The 8,299-nt window shown below is 54.1% G+C and overlaps 1 non-coding gene across 1 annotated transcript; it reads right to left on the reverse strand.

The window, feature by feature from the left end:
• Positions 1-2,598: 2,598 nt before the first annotated feature.
• On the reverse strand, positions 2,599-2,765 carry LOC140455808 (U1 spliceosomal RNA). Its single transcript, XR_011953056.1, has one exon. It is a non-coding gene; the product is annotated as a U1 spliceosomal RNA (small nuclear RNA).
• Positions 2,766-8,299: the final 5,534 nt, after the last annotated feature.

Below are 8,299 nucleotides of genomic sequence, written 5' to 3' on the forward strand. Positions count from 1 at the left end.
ATAGCAATGATAGTGCCTCACACCTGATGACCAGGTTTTTTCCCGCGATGGAGAGCGACCGTAGCTTCCATGTGCCCAGATTCTGCCTCACTTTGCTGATACGCTCCTCCCAAGACTTGGCGCACGCCCCAGCCCCCCCGAACCAAATACCCAGCACCTTCAGGTGGTCGGTCCAGACGGTGAAGGGGATCGAGGATTGGTCGGCCCAGTTCCCGAAGAGCATGGCCTCGCTCTTGCCTCGGTTTACCTTGGCCCCCGAGGCCCGTTCGAACTGGTCACATATGCACATGAGTCTGCGCATGGACAGCAGATCCGAGCAGAAAACAGCGACGTCATCCATGTACAGGGAGGCCTTAACCTGCAGGCCCCTGCTGCCAGGAATAGTCACCCCTCTCAGGCTTGCATCCTTCCTGATGGACTCGGCAAATGGCTCTATGCAGCACACAAACAAGGCAGGAGAGAGAGGGCAGCCCTGCCTGACTCCAGATCTGACTGGGAAGCTATCTGATTCCCACCCATTGATTGAGACTGCACTGACAATGTTGGTGTAGAGCAGTCTGATCCAATTGCAGATTCCCTCCCCAAATCCTATTTTGGAGAGAACATCTCTCATATACCTGTGTGATATCCTGTCAAAGGCTTTCTCCTGGTCCAGGCTGATCAGGCAGGTGTCCAACCCTCTGTCCTGCACGTCGGCAATCGTATCCCTGAGGAGTGTGAGACTCTCAGCGATCCTCCTGCCTGGTACAGCACAGGTTTGGTCAGGGTGAATCACCGACCCCAGAACAGACCTGACCCGGTTGGCGATTACCTTTGACAGAATTTTGTAATCTGCATTCAACAGTGAGATTGGTCTCCAATTTTTGAGTTCCTCCCTCTCCCCCTTCCGCTTGTAGATGAGGGTGATGATGCCTTTCCTCATGGATTCACTCATGGTACCTGCCCAAAACATACTGACATACACCTCCAGCAGGTCCTGGCCGATCAAGTCCCACAGAGCGGAATAGAGCTCGACCGGTAAGCCGTCGCTTCTGGGAGTTTTATTCTTTTCGAAGGACTCGAGGGCCTTGGTCAGCTCATCCAGAGATAGCGGCTGGTCCAGCCTCTCGCATGTTCTGTTGTCTAAGACCTCCGTGATAGAGGACAGGAACGACTGGGAGGCCGCGCCCTCGGTCAGCTTCGCGTCATACAGGCTGGCATAGAAGGATTTACTGATCCTCATGACGTCAGCCTGAGATGACGTTACCGAGCCATCTTCTTTCTTCAGCCTGCTGAGCATGGAGCTCTCTTTGTGCACCTTCTGGAAGAAGAAACGTGAGCACGTCTCGTCCTGCTCCACCGAGCGGACCCTGGACCGGAAGATTATCCTGGAGGCCTCCGAGGCAAAGAGCGAGGCTTGCTGGCCCTTCACCTCCTTGAGGTCCTCCGTGACATCGACCCCCATCGTCTGCAGCAGGAGCAGGTTCTGCATCCTTTCCTGGAGCTGGGACAGTTTTCCCCACCTCTCTCTCGCCTCCTGGATAAAGAACCTCTTGATGTTCCCTTTTACTGTTTCCCACCAGTCTGCTGGGGACACAAAGAGGGGCTTCACGGTTCTCCAACCTGCGTAATCCCTCTTGAGCTCTTCGATGTTTCCCGGGGTCAACAGCTTAGTGTTCAGTTTCCACGTTCCCATGCCCGCCCGCTGTTCGTCCTGTAGGTGACAGTCGGCCAGCAGGAGGCAGTGGTCAGAGAAGAACACCGGCTTGACGTCGGTGGATTTGACCGAGAGCGTTCGGGACACAAACAGGTAATCTATCCTTGAGCGGATAGACCCGTCTGCCCGTGACCAGGTGTATCTACGCTGCGCTCTGTCTGCAGGGGTGCTGAAGACGCCATGCAGCTTGGCATCTTTTACCTTGTCCATCAGGGTTCTGGACGTGGTGTCCAGTTTACTGTTCACCCCCACCGGATCGTCCATCTGCATCAATGATACAGTTGAAGTTTCCAGTCAGAATGACCGGCCTGGACATAGCCAGCAACAGTGGAAGCTGCTGCAGGACGGCCAAGCGTTCGCTCTTACCCAATGGGGCGTACACATTAATCAGTCTCAGGGGAACATTCCTGTCGGAGACAAGGCAACGCCCGCCCACCACCTCCTTAATCTCGGAGATGGTGAAGTTGCCTCCTCGCTGCACGATACCCAGGCCGGAGACGCGGCTATTGTTGCCCCCTGACCAAACTGACGGCCCATAGGCCCACAAGCTCGACCATCTCCTGTAGCTGCTGAGGTGCGGTGTCCCACACTCCTGCAGGAACAGGACATCGGCTTTAACATTGGCCAGGAAGGCCATCGTAGAAACACATCGCATGGCCAATTTGATGCTACACACATTGATGCTGGCAATTTTTATAATCTGTCCTATAAATTGTTTGAGCCAAACAGCCTGCGCTCAATACTGTATTGGTTAGAAGAATAAGTGGACAGAGCTGAATATAAGAGAGGATGGTGTAGGACGTGTAGCATATCTGTCCATATAGATGCGCGGTACAAAGGAAGCCGGATGAATCACAGAGGTGAGCGCCCTCTGCTGAATGTTCTGCTTTTTGTTTGTAAATCAGGGGAGAGCGCGAACGCAGTCCCCCACTACCACAAATTTTGCAGTCGAGTATCCCGCATTTGGGGACATCGCAGGCGTCAGCACACCTGAAGTGCAATGGGATAGCCTCGTCCTGGGAGAACCACTTTTTTTAAATTTCAAAATATACTTTATTCATGTAAATAAATCTTTGGTACTTGTACAATTTTCCATGTCGTTCATAGTTATATACATTGCATGTCTTAACATTACAAAGAACAAATTGAATTAATCAAATTCACAGTTATCCTATTAAGTTACCTTTATTAACTATCCAGTCTCTTGGTATTTGGCTGTGGCTTCAGTAGAACCCACCTACTGAGTGGGTGCCCTGCAAATGAAACTTCTTTAACCCCCAGTTTATGGGGTTACCATTGTCCATTTGACTGTCCTGTCTCTGGGGTAGCTTGTCGACATCCCCATGGTAAGCACGAACTGCTGGACCTTCGCTGGGCTGAGGTAGCTATCCAGCTCCTCACTGGGGTCATTTACCCGCTCTGGTGTCATTGAGCCAGGGCAAGGGTCCTCACTGTCCAGTTCTGTGTCTGACAATGGGACTGTCAGAGGATCACAGCTCTCGGTTGCCTGTAGTTGTGGGGCAGTGGGTACCCCGTGGTTCTCACTGGGTGGAGGGTGGACTTCGGGGGGGATCTGTTGTTTCCTGGTTGGGAGGAAATGCCCTCCTCTTTACCGACGGCGCTCTGTCTCTTCTTCTGGTGGTGACGACCTTCTGTGCGTCCATCTTCCCCCTCCAAAGAGCTGGCCGTCCCTCCCTCGTGCAGCTGTCTTTTCCCCTTTTGCTGGGAGGCTTTGGGGGCCTGGCAAGATTTCCTCTTCCTGTTTTTAACAGGTATCCACTCCTCCGCCTGCTTGATTACCTCCTTCTCCTCCAATTCTTCCATCTGCCCGGCTAGAGCTAGGATCAGCTGCTGTGTCTCTCCGCTGGCTGCCTCCTCCTCCACTCCAGCCTGTTCTTCTTTCTGGGTGCTACCAGACTCCGTTTCCCTGCTGTGCGGGTGGACCTTACTGGTCTTTGGGGGTCCACGGCTCACATTGCCACCTCCAACCATCTGTGCGTATGTGGGGCCCCCACGTCTTGGGCAGGTCTTATACATGTGGCCCGCCTCTCCGCACAGGTTGCAGCTCTTTTCTTCCTGACAGTCCTTAGTCAAGTGACCCTCCTGTTTGCAGTTCCTGCAGATGGTCACTTTGCAATCCACCGCCACGTGTCCCGACTTCCCGCAAGTTCGGCACACTTTCGGCTGCCCTGCATATGTCAGGTAGCCTCTGCTCCCTCCAATTGCGAAGCTCGAGGGTGGGTGGAGGATGTTCCCACTATCATCGGCCCTCAGAGTTACCCTGACCTGCCGCTAACTGGTCCAGATCCCAAAGGGGTCGATCACATCAGTGGCTTCTCCCTCAACTTGGACGTACCTTCCCAGGAAGGTCAGGACATCAGCCGCTGGAACGTAGGGGTTGTACATATGGATTGTAACAACCTGATTCCTCTGTGCAGGAAGCACACACAATGGGGTCGCTGACAAGATGGAAAACAGCGGCTCCCCTTCCTTCTCCTTGAAGACCTTCAGGAGCTGTTCGCACTGCTTCACGCTTCTGAAGGTCACATCGAAGTAGCCTGCCCCAGGGAAATCCTGCAGGCAGTACACGTTTTTTTTTATTTCAAAAATATACTTTATTCATAAAATGATTTGATGGTCTGTACATTTGATCATGCTATACATATGTCCACATTTACAAACACAGATTCGAATTTATCCTTGTCATATACAGGCCTGTGCATTTTTCAATCTTGAACATATATTTGGCTGAGGCATCAGCAGAGCCCAAAAAAACGTCCGCATGGGCCCCCTGTTCTTCTTTAGGCAGGCCGATCTTACACGGTGGTCTTTCCCCACCGCGCCTTGGCGGCAGCTGCCCCAAGCTTCAGCGCGTCCCTCAACACGTAGTCTTGGACCTTGGCCAGTCTCCAACACTCGGTCGGGGTCAACTCCTTCAGCTGGACGATCAACAGGTTTCGGACCGCCCAGAGAGCGTCCTTCACCGAGTTGGTGATCCTCCAGGCGCAGTTAATGTTCGTCTCGGTGTGAGTCCCGGGGAACAGGCCGTAGAGCACGGAGTCCCGCGTCACGGCGCTGCTCGGGACGAACCTCGACAAGCACCACTGCATTCCTCTCCAGACTTCCTCTGCATAGGCACATTCCAGAAGGAGGTGTGTGACAGTCTCCTCCCCCCCGCAGCCACTTCGAGGGCAGCGTGCGGTGCGGCAGAGAGTCCGGGCGTGCATGAAGGATCTCACAGGCAGAGCCCTTCTCACCACCAGCCAAGCCACGTCTTGGTGCTTGTTGGAAAGTTCTGGCAATGAGGCATTCTGCCAAATGGCTTTGACAGTCTGCTCAGGGAATCGCTCGACAGGATCCGCCCTCTCCTTTTCCCGAAGGGTCTCAAGGACGCTACGTGCTGACCACTTCCTGATGGACTTGTGGTCAAAGGTGTTTTTCCTCATAAATTTCTCCACGAAGGACAGGTGATACGGAACGGTCCAACTACTCGGAGTGTTCCGCGGCAGCGAGGCCAGGCCCATCCTTCGCAACACCGGGGACAGGTTTTTTTTTATTTCAAAAATATACTTTATTCATAGAATGATTTTATGGTCTGTACATTTGATCATGCCATACATATGTCCATATTTACAAACACAGATTCGCATTTATCCTTGTCATTCGCATTTACAATCCTGTGCATTTTTCAATCTTGTACATATACATATATTTGGCTGAGGCATCAGCAGAGCCCAAAAAAACGTCCGCATGGGCCCCCTGTTCGTCTTTAGGCAGACCGATCTTAAACGGTGGTCTTTCCCCACCGTGCCTTGGCGGCAGCTGCCCCAAGCTTCAGTGCGTCCCTCAGCACGTAGTCTTGGACCTTGGAATGTGCCAGTCTGCAACACTCAGTCGGGGTCAACTCCTTCAGCTGGAAGATCAACAGGTTTTGGACCGCCCAGAGAGCGTCCTTCACCGAGTTGATGATCCTCCAGGCACGGTTGATGTTCGTCTCGGTGTGAGTCCCAGGGAACAGGCCGTAGAGCACGGAGTCCCGCGTCACGGCGCTGCTCGGGACGAACCTCGACAAGCACCACTGCATTCCTCTCCAGACTTCCTCTGCATAGGCACATTCCAGAAGGAGGTGTGTGACAGTCTCGTCCCCCCCGCAGCCACTTCGAGGGCAGCGTGCGGTGCGGCAGAGAGTCCGGGTGTGCATAAAGGATCTCACAGGCAGAGCCCTTCTCACCACCAGCCAAGCCACGTCTTGGTGCTTGTTGGAAAGTTCTGGCGATGAGGCATTCTGCCAAATGGCTTTGACAGTCTGCTCAGGGAACCGCTCGACAGGATCCGCCCTCTCCTTTTCCCGAAGGGTCTCAAGGACGCTACGTGCTGACCACTTCCTGATGGACTTGTGGTCAAAGGTGTTTTTCCTCATAAATTTCTCCACGAAGGACAGGTGATACGGAACGGTCCAACTACTCGGAGCGTTCCGCGGCAGCGAGGCCAGGCCCATCCTTCGCAACACCGGGGACAGGTAGAACCTCAGTACGCAGTGACACTTGGTGTTTGCGTACCGGGGATCCACGCACAGCTTGATGCAGCCACACACAAAGGTGGCCATCAGGGTGAGGGTGGCATTGGGCGTGTTTTTTCCCCCATTGCACCGGTCTTTGTACATAGAGTCTCTTCGGACCCGGTCCATCTTTGATCTCCAAATGAATTGGAAGATGGCCCGGGTGACTGCGGCGGCACAGGTCCTGGGGATAGGCCAGACCTGTGCCACATATAGCAATACTGAGAGTACCTCACACCTGATGACCAGGTTTTTTCCCGCGATGGAGAGCAACCGTTGCCCCCATCTGCCTAGTTTCTGTCTCATCTTCCTGATCCGCTCCTCCCAGGTCTTGGCACACGCCCCAGCCCCCCCGAACCAAATACCCAGCACCTTCAGGTGGTCAGTCCTGACGGTGAAGGGGATAGAGGATTGGTCGGCCCAGTTCCCGAAGAGCATGGCCTCGCTCTTGCCTCGGTTTACCTTGGCCCCCGAGGCCCGTTCGAACTGGTCGCAGATGCACACGGGTCTGTGCACGGACAGCGGATCCGAGCAGAAAACAGCGACGTCATCCATGTACAGGGAGGCCTTAACCTGCAGGCCCCCGCTGCCAGGAATAGTCACCCCTCTCAGGCTCGCATCCTTCCTGATGGATTCGGCAAATGGCTCTATGCAGCACACAAACAAGGCGGGTGAGAGGGGGCATCCCTGCCTGACTCCAGATCTTACAGGGAAGCTATCTGATTCCCACCCATTGATTGAGACTGCACTGACAATGTTGGTGTAGAGCAGTCTGATCCAATTTCCGATTCCCTCCCCAAAGCCCATTTTGGAGAGGACATCCCTCATATATGTATGCGATATCCTGTCAAAGGCTTTCTCCTGGTCCAGGCTGATGAGGCAGGTGTCCACCCCCCTGTCCTGCACGTAGGCGATCGTATCCCTGAGGAGTGCGAGACTCTCAGAGATCTTCCTGCCCGGTACAGCACAGGTTTGGTCCGGGTGGATCACCGATCCCAGAGCAGACCTGACCCGGTTGGCGATGACCTTTGACAAGATTTTGTAGTCTGCATTTAACAGTGAGATCGGTCTCCAATTTCTAATTTCCTCCCTCTCCCCCTTCCGCTTGTAGATGAGGGTGATGATGCCTTTCCTCATGGATTCACTCATGGTACCTGCCCGGAGCATACTGACATACACCTCCAGCAGGTCCTGGCCGATCAAGTCCCAAAGAGCGGAATAAACCTCGACCGGTAAGCCGTCGCTTCCGGGAGTTTTATTCTTTTCGAAGGACTCGAGGGCCTTGGTCAGTTCATCCAGAGATAGCGGCTGGTCCAGCCTCTCTCGTGTTCCGTCATCTAGGACCTCCGTGATAGAGGACAGGAACGACTGGGAGGCCGCGCTGTCGGTTGGCTTCGAGTCATACAGGCTGGCGTAGAAGGATTTGCTGATCCTCATGACGTCAGCCTGAGATGACGTTACCGAGCCATCTTCTTTCTTCAGGCTGCTGAGCACGGAGCTCTCTTTGTGCACCTTCTGGAAAAAGAAACGTGAGCACATCTCGTCCTGCTCCACCGAGCGGACCCTGGACCGGAAGATTATCCTGGAGGCCTCCGAGGCAAAGAGCGAGGCTTGCTGGCCCTTCACCTCCTTGAGGTCCTCCGTGACATCCACCCCCATCGTCTGCAGCAGGAGCAGGTTCTGCATACTTTCCTGGAGCTGGGACAGTTTTCCCCGCCTCTCTCTCGCCTCCTGGATACCTTTGAGGATAAAGAACCTCTTGATGTTCCCTTTTACCGTTTCCCACCAGTCCGCTGGAGACTCAAAGAGGGGCTTCACGGTTCTCCAACCTGCGTAATCCCTCTTGAGCTCTCCGATGTTACCCGGGGTCAACAGCTTAGTGTTCAGTTTCCACGTTCCCTTGCCCACCCGCTGTTCGTCCTGTAGGTGACAGTCGGCCAGCAGGAGGCAGTGGTCAGAGAAGAACACCGGCTTGACGTCGGTGGATCTGACCGAGAGCATTCGGGACACAAACAGGTAATCTATCTTTGAGCCGATAGACCCGT

The sequence above is a fragment of the Chiloscyllium punctatum genome, chromosome 30 (genome assembly GCF_047496795.1).
Source record: "Chiloscyllium punctatum isolate Juve2018m chromosome 30, sChiPun1.3, whole genome shotgun sequence".
In the NCBI taxonomy this organism is placed as follows: domain Eukaryota; kingdom Metazoa; phylum Chordata; class Chondrichthyes; order Orectolobiformes; family Hemiscylliidae; genus Chiloscyllium; species Chiloscyllium punctatum.